Genomic DNA, 15,723 nt, shown 5'->3' on the forward strand with positions numbered 1-15,723 from the left:
TCGTGTGCAGCACCGGCGGCGGTCACTAGCGGCGGCGGAAGAGGAGAGGTGAGGTGAGCAAGAGGTGAAGGCGGAGGTGGGAGAGAGGAGTGAGCGCGGCCCTACGGCCCCCGCCTCGCCTCACCTCGTCTTGCCGTTTATCGCGTTGCCCGCATCGCCATGGGCCAGTGCCTGTGGTGAGCGTTTGTCAAACTGCCATCAAAGCCAATAGGTCACCGCTAGCTTTGATGCACAAGAACCTGTCAGCAGAGCGAGTTCAGAGGACGTTTGTGGAGCTTGGAGCTCGGAGCTTGTGCCACGCAGCGACACCGGTGAAGCAGAGAAACGCCGGTCAGAGGTGGCCGCCCCCCTCCCTTCCTTCCCTCCCTACAGGCACAGGCCAAAAGCTAAGCACTGCTGGAAACAATCCTGGCTGGTGAAAGCGGTCCAGTTCAGAAAGGAGGGCGAATTGACAGGACGAGTAAAACAAACAAACAAAGGCAAAACCAACAAACATACAGATATCTAACAAATCAGAAAATACAATTCAATACAATTTTTATTTCTCTTTAAAATTGGCAAAAAGACTAAAAACAATAACGACCATCCCCAAAAAGAAAAAAACTCATAGCTCCGCCCTAAGCAAAAAAAGGAAAAAAAAAACCTTCGCCACAGCATCAAGTCGCAAGGCGGGTGGGCAACAACCCAACAATGAGGTCTGGAAGAATAAGGGGGGATGAGAGTAAAGAGAAAAAATCACCATCTAACCCCAAAAAACCCAAAAAAGAAATGGAGATGGAACCAGAAATAGAAACGGAGGTCATAAAGGCGATGGTCAAGGAGGACAACAGTATAGCACCAGGTACTACGCAGGAAGGAATGTCACCTACGGAGCCGAGGCAAACAAATAGAGACAAGCAGTACGCGACGGAAGGCGTAACACAGGGCATTACAGCCATCTCCGGATCCGCAAGCTCAAAGTCAACTGTCAGCAAAAAAGCGACTGAGACAGCCCCGCCTGTTACTAACGAAGGCGGCAAGAAGGGCATACCACCTGCACCAAAAAGGCACTATTCATGCCCAAACAGCAGTAAGCGGGCATTGATCACCGACTTCCTAAAAGTGGCCACTAAAACTGCGAAAAACAACCAGGAAGGCGACGACCATAAACAATTCGCACATTTACAAGATACCAGTCCTAGCATTGACACCTTTGACGGCCCAAGTGAAGCCGATACGAATATCCCCCTCGATAAGTGCATCAAGAGTCGCATTAATGAAAAAGCAGAACCTAGGGCGATAGGTCCAGACCTGGATCACGCATCAGAAGACGAAACCCATGGCCCCCAAACTCTAAAAATCATACCCCTCTCAGAAGGTGGTCACATCCACAAAGTCAACGCCATAGAAGCAGAAATACATCATCAGCCGCTCATCCTAGTATCACAGCCGAAGGGGCAACAACAACTGTTACCAAGCCATATGGTCTTAACGGTAACAAAGAAGCCATCTCAACACATCAGACAAGCACAGGCCTTCTAAGCCCCTTCGGTACCACACACATGCTGTCACCGGCCCTACTCACAGACGACCCGGTCAAAGCAATAACCAACAAGCATTATTCACCGGAATCTGTCTATCAAAGTAGTATAAAATCACCACCCTCAAGGCAACAAGATGACATATGTCTTTGTCTAAAAAATCTCGAAAATTCTCCCATGATGCCGCAGTCGCAAAATAGGGAGATAGTACACGAAATTCCAGCCTCTCAGGTTTCCTTGCCTCCAGAGCATACACCTTCACCGGTACAGGCAGCCAGCTCACCACCCTCTGCAGTCTGGTCCCATTTGTTAAACACTTTGGACACTATCGGCAAAGCCATGACCTATCACGCAGACAAATTAGACACCCAAGTTGGCCTGTTAAACATTCTAGCTATCTACGTACAGGGGGTGGAACAAAAGCTGCAAAACCTAAATGAAATGATAGAGCGGGTGCAGCAAGACCGAGAAACATGCTACCTAACAAACCATTGCCATTGCACGCAAATCATAGATCAACTAGCCATAGTTCCAAATTTAATGTCCGAACTACTGGGGGTCGTCAGGGACGCCTCAGCACAGACTAATCCACCAACAAAGAAATTCAGAGAAACCCAGCAGGAAATGGATCAGGTTTACCCAAGTCCCCCAAAAGAGCACAATGTAAAAGCAGGGGGGCTCAACAGTGCTCTAACACCCGAAAGCACAAAAACATTACAGTTAAAAACCGTTTCTGAAAATGTAGCCGTCTCGATCATCCCATCAGCTGATCTTTGCAACAATCCACTCGCAAAAGAAGCAATTACTAAAGCCCCACTATCAAAGCGGGAGAGGAAACAACTAAGAAAGTCAAGAAAGGGAAAACAAACAAGACATGCACCAATCATAATCAGTACCACAACGGAGCAAAACATTACCCAAAGCGAAGACGATACACCAACAATAAACACAGAGAAAGTAAGCCTGGTGGTCGACACAGTTCTATCTACCAATAAGCCTACCAACACAACAATTCAAAAGCAACCAAAAATGGAACACTCGCAGCCAGCAAACGTATATAGCATATTCAAACCCATAGAAAAGGTAGAGAATCGGCATGTAACATCACAGCCCACTCAAATCCCAACAAACACTACCAGACGCAACACCTTAGTCACATTAGAACCCGTCAAAACCAGCTCAAATGACGTAATTTGGCCTAATGAGGGAGACAGCAAGGATGGGTGCACCGCCGACAAAATATACAGGATTCACAGGGAAAGCAGTGTTCCAACCACTGCAACAAACAATGATATACCTCCTCTAAACACCGCATGCAACACTCAGAATCCTCGCCCGTCCACTGCGGGACTACCCTCAGAGGGAAATGAACTTAAAAAAAGCCATCACTAAGAGCTGGTCCTTTCCGACAGCAATAACTGTTACTACAAAAAGCTGCATTTCATCCCTCATTTCGAATCGAGGGGAACCCATGACATCCTTAATAGAAGCGTAATACTAAAACTGCTCAAAGCACTCCCGTCCCTGCGTCATATCGAGACGGAGAACCTTGAAAGCGTCGAATTCAGCCCTAATCCCGACCCATCCGGTCGAGAAATCACCACAGTAAGCTTTACTGATAACTCCATCACAGAGCAAATCTGGCAGCAGCAGGTTTCATTTGCCAAATGGGGTATAGAACTAACAAAACCAACGCCCGCCCGCTATCCTACCCCACTTCAACAACTAAAGTCATCAGAGAGCTTGTTGAGAGGTGCGAAAGGCCCAGAACACCAAAGCCCAAGAATTGGCAAAGATCAAGACGGAAGGAAAATAACCATAACCTTCGTTCATCCTGAAGCTGGAAAACACACAGGGCAAAGGAAACAGAACCCAGCTGGAACCCGCCAATGCACGGCATGAACAAACCCTTCCAAAGCAAAAATAACAGACCACGGGTGCAACATTTGTTCTTGGAACATAAATGGCCTGAGCTCAAAACTAGAAGATCCGGACTTCATGGAATTTCTCAAAAAACACGATGTAATTCTTCTCCAAGAGACATGGCAAACAAATCCTTCACCAATAGTAGGTTACAAAGAATATCTTAACCCGGCCCAGAAGGACTCGAAATATGGTAGAGCTAAAGGAGGGCTTTCAATCTATGTCTCGACCCACATCTCCTGGCAGGCCACGGAAGTAGATCTAGATACAACATGGATGCTATGTATCAAATTAACAGCCCCGACCTTCTGTAGCCTACTAATATTGAATATATACATCCACCCATCATCCAAACAAAAGAGATTGAATATTGACACTCTAGCAGCAACACTGGATACATTAAAACTGGCTCACCCACACTCCAACATAATTTTATCAGGAGATTTCAACATGAAATTACAAAATCTAAGGAAAGATAGTCCAACAGGCCATGTTCCACCTAGCAAACAACGTGACACACATGGTAACAGATGTGCCTCTCTGTTGGAAGAAAGATCATTGGGCGTGTTAAACCGACAAGTGACATCAGAGAGCCACCAAGCATATACCCGAGTAACGCAGAGAATATGCTCCATCATTGACTATTCATTATCAAACCTAGACCTTCTCCCCCACATCACAAACTTTGAAATAAAAGATAGGTCAGAAAGCGATCACCACCCACAAACCTTCACCTTACTCGTAAATATGGCCGACCCCGCAAAAGACAAAGAGATGTCCCAATTCACAAAATGTTACAATTTGAAACGTCTAATTTGGAAAAAGGAAAATATCGGTGACATCATGGCCACATGCATAACCCTTTCGGAGAGTTTTAAAGTCAATCCATCATGCATAAAGGCTTGGGAAACCTTTGCTCAAGACCTAAACAAAGATTTCTCAAAAAATGGCCGCAAACCAGGCAGACCAGAAGGGATAGGGTGGTTCACCACCAGTTTAAGGAAACAAAAAAACCAATTGAATAAACATCTAAGGCATCTGCGAACTCGAGGCCCAGAATCTACTCAGGACATTCTCTCACTAATATCAAAAGCAAGAAAAGACCTCAAAAGAGACTCCAAGGCAGCCAAGAAAGCCTTCAGAGAAGAACTCTGGGCAAAACTCCTCCATGCCAGCAACCAAAAAGACTCAAAGCTCTTCTGGGATATAATCAACCAGCTATCGAACGGCAAGAACAGGCACTTCAACTCTGACGTAATGGAGGACACTTGGAAAGCACACATCGAGCAAACATATAATGACACCCTACCCTCAGGAGCTAAAAATCAGGAAATCCCCACTGCAGAAACAGTTGATGACATACCAACAATCGAACTGTCAGAACCACCTCTGCAGATTTCCCAAGATCGGGTCCTTAAAACCATAAAAAATCTAAGGCCTGAAGGAGCCCCAGGACCTAACGGATTGCCTAACGCATTATTCCGGCATGATCCCTTATTCTGGTCTGATATCCTTACTCCATTATTCACACATGCACTATTGTCAGGTACGATCCCAGACTCCTGGAGAGGAAGCATCCTTAATCCTATACATAAATCTGGTCCACGTTCAGATCCTGCCAATTACAGATTGATTACACTCATCGATGTTGAAGCCAAAATCTACGCCTCCAACCTGCTGGCAGAGTTAGAAGACTGGGTGAGCCACACAAACTTGATGCCAAACACACAAACAGGATTCCGGCCTGGAATGGGCACCCTCACCAACATCTCTGCGGTCACACTCCTTGCCAATCAAGCCATGGCCAAATCCCGCTCACTCTATGCCTGCTTTATTGACCTTAAAGCAGCATTTGATAAAGTACAGAGGGCAAAGCTATGGGCCAAAATGCAAAGCTTGGGCGCACCAACAAAACTCTTGGAGGCAATTATAAACCTTTACTCGGATACATGGGTCCAAATCAAAAAAGGAGACGGGTGCAGCATAACAAGTAAGATCCAAACTAAAAACGGGCTGAAACAGGGGTGCGTGCTGGCCCCCTGCCTCTTTAACATCTATACCGCCGACCTCGAGAAATACCTTCAACAAGTCCAAACCGACCCCCCAAAACTGGGCAAAATACCAATCACCAGCCTTCAATACGCAGATGACATCGTCCTTCTATCACAAACACCGATAGGCCTTCAACGATCAATGACCCAACTAGGAGCATACACCATTGCATCCCAATTAACAATCAACCGCAAGAAAACTAAGGTGCTGTGCTTCTCAAAACATCATAAAAAAGGGTCAAAAGGCAAATTCATCTGGAACCTGGGTGACAAACCAATAACCCAGGTGGAATCTTACAAATATCTAGGGTTTCAACTTGACCAAAACCTTAACTTCAAACACCAGCTGAATCAAGTGAGAACGAAAGCAAAACAACTTCTCTACGCCTTTAAAACTTTACAAAGGAAATTAAAAGGCAGCTCAACAGGCCATGTGTTGAAGGTAATCGCAGCCAAATTTATACCAACCATATCATATGGGTCAGAAATAATGCATACAATAGACGCAGCCGCCCTTAATCAAGCCCAATCAAGCTTCTTCAAGAGGTTGTTCTTAATCCCCCAGCACATTTCTCAAGCTCAGATTCGACTGGAATACGGGCTAAAAAATCAGAAACCAGCCAGACAAGGGGCGGTCATCAAATACTACTGGCGGATGAGGCAAGCAGAAGATAACACATTAGCCCACTACTGCTGGGAAGAAATCGAAAAGCAAGCGATGTTAAATAATTCCATCGTCACGGTCCTAAAAGCTTCACTCAAGGACTTACACCTCGAAGGGGTATGGCACACAAATACCCCTTTTTCTGGCTTCAAAAAGGCAGTAAACAGCGCAACCAAACAAATTTCACAGCTAATGGATAAAACGGCATTCTCAAAGAAAAAACACGCTTGGGCAGTGATTAGTTCTTACCAGTCGCTCAAACCACAACCATACTTGTTAGACCATTTTTCACAACATAAAAAACACTATCTGACCATGCTACGACTGGGGTCATTCCCTACGAAGGACCTAACCCCAAAATGGAAACAAGTATGGTCAACAAAAGAATGCCGGCTGTGCGGACAAGGAGAAGAGAGCCTCTTACATCTACTATGCATCTGCCCTACACTACTAGAAATTCGGAAAAGGGTCCTCCGCAAGTTGCTGATAAAAAATCAGCTACGGACATGCAGAGCGGCAGTTATATATTGTCTTGGAGGCCACTCCATTGAACTTTCTTGCAAAGCCATCATGCTTTGGAAAATGGCAGCCAAAGAATTAGACAACAAACAAGAATGAACTGGAGTGGTTCAGTTCAGACCACTTGGACCCTTGTTCATCCCCTGCATTAACACAAATTCTGGGCCCCCGGTGTACAGCATCGCCTCTCTCTGTTCAAAACTTCTTTTAACATGAAAGTTTTACTTAATGTATTTTCTATGGACGATTATTCAGGTCGTGACAGCATTGTGTTTTCATTTCTTTTTTGTTAGCTCCTTTTTAACCCTCAACATTTTATCCAATTAAGTAACCTTGTTTCTTTTTTTTACATGTTTGTATCATTGAACTTTCTCCATTCTTTTATGATTTTTAACGAGATCAAATAAAAGTATTTTTGACTGACTGACTGACCTCTGATTTTTTTCTTATTGGTATTTTATATAGTAAAACATTACTCATGTTCAATGCGTACACTGATATGTTCATTTCCATGTCTCTGCAATCAACGCCTATTCATCTGTATCACACTTTAAAAACTGAGGGGATATTGTTTATAAAGCTTGTAACAGAAATGCCTGCTAAAAATGTTAAATACTAAAGATTTCCTACTAAAATGAGTATTATCTTGCACCACACTTATCACAATGCATCTCGGTGAAATGTGTGCTGTTTTGCTAGGGTGTCTGCTCCCTCCCCCATTGTGGAATATGCTGCTAGGATGCAAGATGATGCGGACAGTTCCAGCCACATGTTGGCACAATTGATAAGAGAGGAAGGTGAGGGCAATTGCTATCCACATTATTGAGAAGATCTGTTATGGACAGTATGACATGAATTCCGTTTTTGGGGTTTAATATTCCTATCTGTACTCCCATCAAACACCATTTCCTCTGGCCACATATCTGGGGGCAGTTCCCTTACCGGTCCTTACTTCTGAGCTAAGGGAAGAATTAAGTACATTACTCACGCAAGTTGCTTTAGAGAATGCTATATGGATGTGGCAGAAGGACCCGGGTACTGATAGCTTAACCACGGAGTTATCTTCAATGTTTGAGTCTTTGCTAGCCTAAGGCTTATTAGAAATTAATAACTCCTCATTGACTTTGGGTAGATTACTCTCATCAACCAGAGCAGTGTTAATTGCAGTGGTTCCCAAGCTCGGTGGAATCTGGTGGATAATTCATCCTACTGCCCCCTAAAAATGCTAAACTTTGGCTATGAGATATTGGCTATGATTCTAGCAGCTTGTATGCTGGTTTTATTCCCATCAAAGACTCTATATATGGCCTTCCTGAAGGAACTGGGGTGTCAGTAATGGCACCAGTGAACACTGAATGGGCCTTTGATGTTTTAGATTGAGATTCTCTCTATGCCCTCCTCTCAGCCATGCTCCCTGGGTCTCTAATGTGACAATGGAATAAGCTGCTCCATGCAGAAGGGGCTGGTAACTCTTCTGGCTAGCAGGTTCAACAGGGCACATGGAAGGGCTGGTCATTGTCTAACTTGCCGTTTGCAGTGACTATAAAGCCCTTGGAGGGCAATGTACAGGAAAAGCTTAGACACAAGGAAAGTTTTTATACAGAGTTGGAGGATTGTTTTGAATCTTGCCATCAGCAGCTGAGAATTTCTCTACCTCTATGCAGATCAGCACTACATATGGATAGCAGTAAGAGCTGAAGAGGAATGCAATGAGTGGAGACACCGGTTATGCTCTCCCCACAAACTCTCAAGCCCTTACATTCTTGTGCAAAGAGATCCTTATATGAAGGTGGGCTTTTGCTGAGAGACGCAGGCTGTAGGGCAGTTGTACGTCAAAATACTAAGAAAAATATTGAGGAACAAACTATCGAGAAGATAAGTGCATATAGGTAAGTATGGATTTAGTATTCTTCACTCCATATGGAAAAGATATACAAAAAAAGGGTTGTATCCGATAATGACAAACAGAACATGATCCAGACTTTTATCAGAGGATAGGCTAGAATAGAGACAAACTCAGAGCCCTCAAAACAATCAACCAATGTGAGCCGTAATAGGGATACTCAAGCACAAAATCCTAGTGATATACAATGGGGCCCAGTACGTGTTGCACCAACAAAATTCCTGATACATATCCACTCTTTGAATGTCATTATTCTAGGCTCCCAGTTGCTACAAGGCTTAAATAATTAACAAAGACACAGAGTCATGGCACAGCAAGTAAATCTGCAAAATCTCCAAGGAAAGGTGGGGTAATGATGGTAGGGAGGGCTAAGTATAGCTCATCCAAATTGGAAAAACCAAATTCGGAGATTGCATTTCCTTTTGAGGATCCAGTCAATTTTCAATCCTAATGACATTAGTCATTTTGCTGTCAGGAATAAGATAGTGCAGGAACAGAATATTGAGCAAAAAATATAGTGTTGCACAAATATCAAGTCATTAGTATTGTGGTTGAAAAATATCGACAGCAAGAATATCATGGTCAAGAATATCGACTTAAGGTAAATAATATCGATTTTAAATATCAATATTAAATATATCGAATATAGTTGTTAAAAAGATCTTTTTTTATTAATGTTATGTATTTTAAGTATATTTTATATGAATGTGATATACGTGTTTTTGTATAAGAATTGTTTGTATTTTTAACATATGTGTTAAATTTCTAGTAGTTATATTTTTTTATTTCAATTTGGGGTTTTTAGTTCCGTAGCAGGTTGTGGGTTTATAGGGGAATAGTGCGAGTAGAAAGTTAATTATATTAAATTTATTGATTATCTTTATTTATTAATATATGCTTAAATGAGATGTTATTGTGTTAAATGTGTAAAGTAATGTATTATTAATTAATTAATAATAGGTTCTTAATAATTTTAATTAATTAATTGGGAATTAATTCTGGTAATCGTGTAATTAAATTTAGGTGTGTGTTGTGGTGATTAAAGGTGTAAAGTGTGGGAAGTAATTTATTTTTAATTTATGAATTATTAGTTGGTTGTTAATTAATTTTAATTAATCTTGCCATCAACAGCTGAGAATTTCTCTACCTCTATGCAGATCAGCACTACATATGGATAGCAGTAAGAGCTGAAGAGGAATGCAATGAGTGGAGACACCGGTTATGCTCTCCCCACAAACTCTCAAGCCCTTACATTCTTGTGCAAAGAGATCCTTATATGAAGGTGGGCTTTTGCTGAGAGACGCAGGCTGTAGGGCAGTTGTACGTCGAAATACTAAGAAAAATATTGAGGAACAAACTATCGAGAAGATAAGTGCATATAGGTAAGTATGGATTTAGTATTCTTCACTCCATATGGAAAAGATATACAAAGAAAGGGTTGTATCCGATAATGACAAACAGAACATAATCCAGACTTTTATCAGAGGAAAGGCTAGAATAGAGACAAACTCAGAGCCCTCAAAACAATCAACCAATGTGAGCCGTAATAGGGATCCTCAACCACAAAATCCTAGTGATATACAACGGGCCCCAGTACGTGTTGCACCAACAAAATTCCTGATACATATGCACTCTTTGAATGTCATTATTCTATTGACTATCTTTATTTATTACTATATGCTTAAATGAGATGTTATTGTTTTAAATGTGTAAAGTAATGTATTACTAATTAATTAATAATTGGTTCTTAATTAATTTTAATTAATTAATTGGGAATTAATTCTGGTAATCGTGTAATTAAATTTAGGTGTGTGTTGTGGTGTTTAAAGGTGTAAAGTGTGGGAAGTAATTTATTTTTAATTTATGCATTAATAGTTGGTTGTTAATTAATTTTAATTAATCAATTAGTAATAAATTATGATAATTAATTTTAGGTGTGTGTTGTGGTGTTTGTCGGTTATAAAGGGGTAAGTAATTTATTTTTAATTGATGAATTAATAATTAGATGTTAATTTTAATTAATTGATTGGTAATTCATTATGGTTATTGTGTAATTAATTATAGGTGTGCGTTGTGGTGTGTGTATAGAAGTAAATGGTAGGAAGTAATTTGTATTCAATTATTTAATATATAGTTGTTAATTAATGTTAATTATTTGATATTTATTTTTGGTATTTGTTTATCTTTTTGTGTGTTGTTTTTACTTTTAACGGGGTAAATGGTGGGTATTAAATGCATTTTAATTCCTTTATTATTGGTTGTTAATAGTAATAATTTTTTTTAATAAACATACATTTTAATTGTGTTTTAATATTTAATATTTTAATTTGGATGTGTGTTGTGGATATTATAGTGTTACATTGTGTGTAGTCAATTAATGTGTATTCATTTTTTTAATTAATAATATTAATATTATTTGTTTAATTGATTATTAATTATGGAAGACAATTTGAATAAAAATGTTGAAGTGTTTTGATATTGGTGTGGTGTTATACGTAAGAAATAAAATAAATACATTTATGTATTCATTTTTTTGTTTGTAGATATTTTCTATTTAAAAATTATTTTTTATAAATGAATTCATTATTTTATTTTATATAATGTTTGCAGGTTGTTGTTATATGTAAGTAACATTATAATATGTTTTCTTTTTATATATGTAATGTATTTGATTTTACATTTTTTTAATATTGTTTATTTATTTTTATGATTTTTTTTGTTTTGACTGTTTGAGTTTGAATAGTAGTTTTTGTCTCTCTGCTATCCAACACTTTCCTGTTGTCATAAATCATGCTGCATGATCATCATCAATCATCGGCCATAAATCATTTGTTGGTCATAAATCATTTGCTTGTCGTTGCTCGTTTGCATATCCTAGTATCGTAAATCACCCTGACAGTTTATAGATTGTTCTGTTGTTTTCCACACCCCTTTGCATGTTGGGGGCTGCCTCTCCCCGAGTTAGACCCCAACTCGCTACCATGCTAGTCTCTTGTGTGCCCTGCCGCATGGCGGGGGCTGGGCTGCAAGCGCCATCTCCGCTTGCTACCCTCTTTTTGTCAGGCCTACTCACCCTACCATAAGGTATCCCAAAGTGAGTGGCCCTCCTTCTACACACCACCCTGTTGGTGTCTTGAAACTTTCAGCGCGCTCCCCAGCTCCACAATGCAGTAGTGAGCTGCAATATGGGGAGTGTCACCCTATATCCCCCTTCTCCCTTCCTCACATTGTTCTTGGGGGATGCCCCTTATTGGGGATTCGAACCCTCACTTGGCCCCCCCCATTGGCGTGGTGACCCGGCGCCTCTCAGCTGTAAGTTTGCTGCACGGGTAGCGCTCCCCCCTCTGCCTCAGGGTGCTACCCGGTGGCGCAAACCAGTTCCTTGTTCGGCTCTGGCGGGCATTATGGCACCGGCCCTAGAGTCCTCCTTCGGGGGCAGCCTCTGCTAGAATGAGGCAGTGATGGAAAGTACAAGATGACAATAGAGTATTTCTGGCCATATTCCAACTTCTAGATTAGGATTCGAAACTTTAAAAGGTAAGGCAGGGCTGGAATTATTTTAGCTTGCATGTGGGCGAAATACAAAGTGAACCAATAATTTGTTAACTCCGAGACCAACATAAGTCTTGCATTAATTTACCCCTTCCCTTCTGTAACAATGTCACTTCGAACTGCATGTTATATTTAAACAAAGATAGCTTTGAAACCCAGTTAGTTGGTCCTGCTGCAGTGATTTTGCAAACAAGTTCATACTTTAGTTGAACATATACAACTAATTCCTGTTAGCAGAAGCGACGTGTCCCTTTTGTGCGTCTCTCAACAGAACTGGCACGTGCCATGCACCAGTAGCTGAAAATGTACAGACAGGAGGCTTGTGATCTCAAGCCTCCTTGAGCCAGGAATCTGCGATATGAACGCTGATAGTGGCACTAGCCAAGATGCAGACCCCAAGCAGATGTGTTCAGGAACTTTAGAGCGTTTAGCCAGTCTGGAGCAGACCGTAGCATCAACCCAGCTCAAGACAAGATTTACGGTGCGGTCTTACCTATTGGTGACATCATGGCAAACTCTCCAAATTGGACATGCATAAATTGGGCCTGAGTGGCAAAGACTGTAAGAAACAACCAGGAGAGAGTGGGTTGATGGAGTTTTAATTGCCATAGAAAAGGTGTTTCTTTAATTGTTTTCCGCACACACTACTTGACCATTTTTTAATAATGGCAATGATATTTGCACTTTAGATTAGGTAATGTATTTGCAAACACACATTTACACCAATTAAATGGAAAGCAGGTTTTGCAGCATCTATTCACACAGTTTTCAATTAACGGTCCTTTTCTGTGTTACGGTATTACGTATGAAAGTATAAGCATACAGATTATAGAAGCTTTACAGAATTTTCACTTTTTTAAATTGGGTTTTAGATGTTGGTGAGAGTTGTTCCTAGCACATCCGTCTCTCATCACTGTACCCAGTTTTACTGTTGACTAGTGTAATTGTTCTGTCATACTTTCAGTGGAGGTAGAATGTAGTGATTATATTTTTAGGTCTGGGGTTTAAGACTCTGTGTTTATGTTCTGACAAAAGGCTTGCAGTCAGAATAAAATAGTGGTTTCCAAAAAGCTGACACTTTAGAACCTTCAAAATGTGAGTAATAAATACATTCCCATTGTCACAACCAAACACTGCTGCATTTGATAGGACAAATAACAATAGTGCTATTCATCATGATGATCTCTGGATGTATGCAGTCTATAAACATTGGGAAAAGAAATCCCAGCCTTGCCTTTGAAACGCACTCTGGTCTTGTGACCTGGGGTATAGGAGATGTGCTGGGCACCTTGATCTGCAGCGCAAATTCCCCAACCATCCTCTGTATAATTTATATGTTTTACCGATTGGATTTAAGATGCTGAAATGGCAGCTTACAGGCACTGCTGGTTGGTGCCTATCCAGTGTTGCACCGAATGGTATGGCAATAGACTGTTGTTTTGTCTCCAGCACTGCAGCGGCCCTTGTGATCATTGGTTTAGCGTTGCTTCTTCAGCAATAATAGAATACCTTCTACTCCAATGTTAATTGTTGCTTCACAGGAATTAACGGCAGTGATTGTGCTGCATGTCATGTTACTGTAATATCTAACCTCTAAGGCGTTAGATATTGCAGTAACACATGACGTAGTCAGTCAAATTTCTTTGTTTGGTTAAAAACAGGTTAACCATGAAAGGTACAAACAAATGGAACAAGTACATTCCTGTATTACAACAATTAATGTTCTATTTTTTAGAAGGCGTTCTATATTTGTGTGGACGTTGAGGAAGCAGTGCTGAACCTGGAGGAGAAATCTGCAGCAAAAACTCAGTTTGTTCTGATAGAGCGCGCAGTCCACCCGGGTCACCGAGATCACCAATTGCTTACACGCACTGGGCCCTGGCGTGCAAATTCAGATACAACAATGACATTTGGGTGAACCGGGTGATGATCACTTTTGTTTCTCCTCCTGCACGCTTCTATGAGCAATTAAGGTTTGGTTTCACCTCTGCTTACCATGCACCTGACTTACCACAGGCACAATTCTTATGACAGATCTGGAGCTATCAGGGAAATAGTAGACAGGGCCTAGGAACAATACTCTTTATAATCAGTACATACTTATCCACAATTTCTGTAAAATGACCACAGACACCTGAGGATGTTCAAAGCTTTATATAGAAGTTCAAAGAGAGTATGACAAGGCAATAAGTGATATGCAGAGTAATGCGTCAAACATCAAAATCAAAACCATTAGGTAACTATGAATTAACACTAGGACCATTGAGTATATGGGAAGACTAAAGGTAGGAATTTTTAGAACAGAACTAGTCACTGCAACTTTATACTAAGACCTAGGACATGGATGGGACCTAGAACATGTACTTATCCTAAGTGCTTTAAACTATTCTTACTAAGTTCACCGCAATCATACTAAAGGAAAGGGAAAAATCGGAACATACTAATAAACATAACAGTTTGGCAATTCTCTAAAGGTGGGTAGAGAAGTGGAACAATTCTAATAAACAATTTGCATAAAACTTGCTTTAAAGGTGATAGAGCAATATCACAGGCAAGAGTGCTTTATTAAGAAAATGGAGAGAGAGTGAGAGTGAGACGCAAACCCACAGACTGATAATTACCTAATTCAGAATGAAGACCAACCCTGGCCGCGGGTCAGTTGGAAGGACGGGGACAAGGACCCTCAGAAAAGGAATGCCAGAATGCAAGCAGGTACAGCTCACGGGCAGTCAGGACAGGATACCCCTCAGGATTTGGGATCAGGACTGGGCTCACCAAGGTACGACCAACACCCACAGCTTCGGAAGCAACGCCTGCGTTACCCCTCTCTGCAAGTAATCCGCCAGTAACCCCGATTGTTTTTTTTCGTATTTCCCAGCAAAGTGCTTCGCCAGCACTTAGGACAATTTCCACCCCTTAGGAGTTTGTGGAAAGTATGGACAGAGTGCTCCGCAGCACTTCAGATTGAGCACCTATAGAGTTCGTAGGGTCAGTGACAGGTCTGCTACTCGGACAAGTCGGACAATTTTCCTAAGCTAAACTAGGGCAGTTATACTGTTTTGGGGTCCCTCAGACCACCCACTAATGTTGCAAGTGACAGTTTCCCACATTATGATTGGTCAGGAGAGGTGGTGCGGTCATTACCACCTCCTAGAGTTCGGCTTTCCCATCATTATTATTCAATTTTGCACACCCGCCCCTTGGGTTCACGTTCCCAGGCATAGGAATACAGAATACAATACAAGTGTACAGCATATAGCAACAGTGTTTAACAGTTCAAGGTGCAATACTGCATCTTCGGGATGGGTTCTCAGGCGCATCGAGCTTCAGGAGCCAGCTGGCTTGTTTTAGCTTCTGCGCAGTGAGGATTCTCCCAGGTCACATGATAGGGTTCAGAGGAGCCTCAGCATGGCGTCGCTCATGTATGCCCCAGCCCACAAAGACGCGGTACATGAAAAGTAAGCGAGAACAAATTAATATCACACATAAAATGATCACACTGTATACCATGATGAAATTCTAAACATCCCTTATTTTATAATGACTATAGCATTACTGTTTAGTGCAAAAAGACAGATAGGCTGAAGCAGC

This window comes from Lissotriton vulgaris, chromosome 6 (genome assembly GCF_964263255.1).
Source record: "Lissotriton vulgaris chromosome 6, aLisVul1.2, whole genome shotgun sequence".
In the NCBI taxonomy this organism is placed as follows: domain Eukaryota; kingdom Metazoa; phylum Chordata; class Amphibia; order Caudata; family Salamandridae; genus Lissotriton; species Lissotriton vulgaris.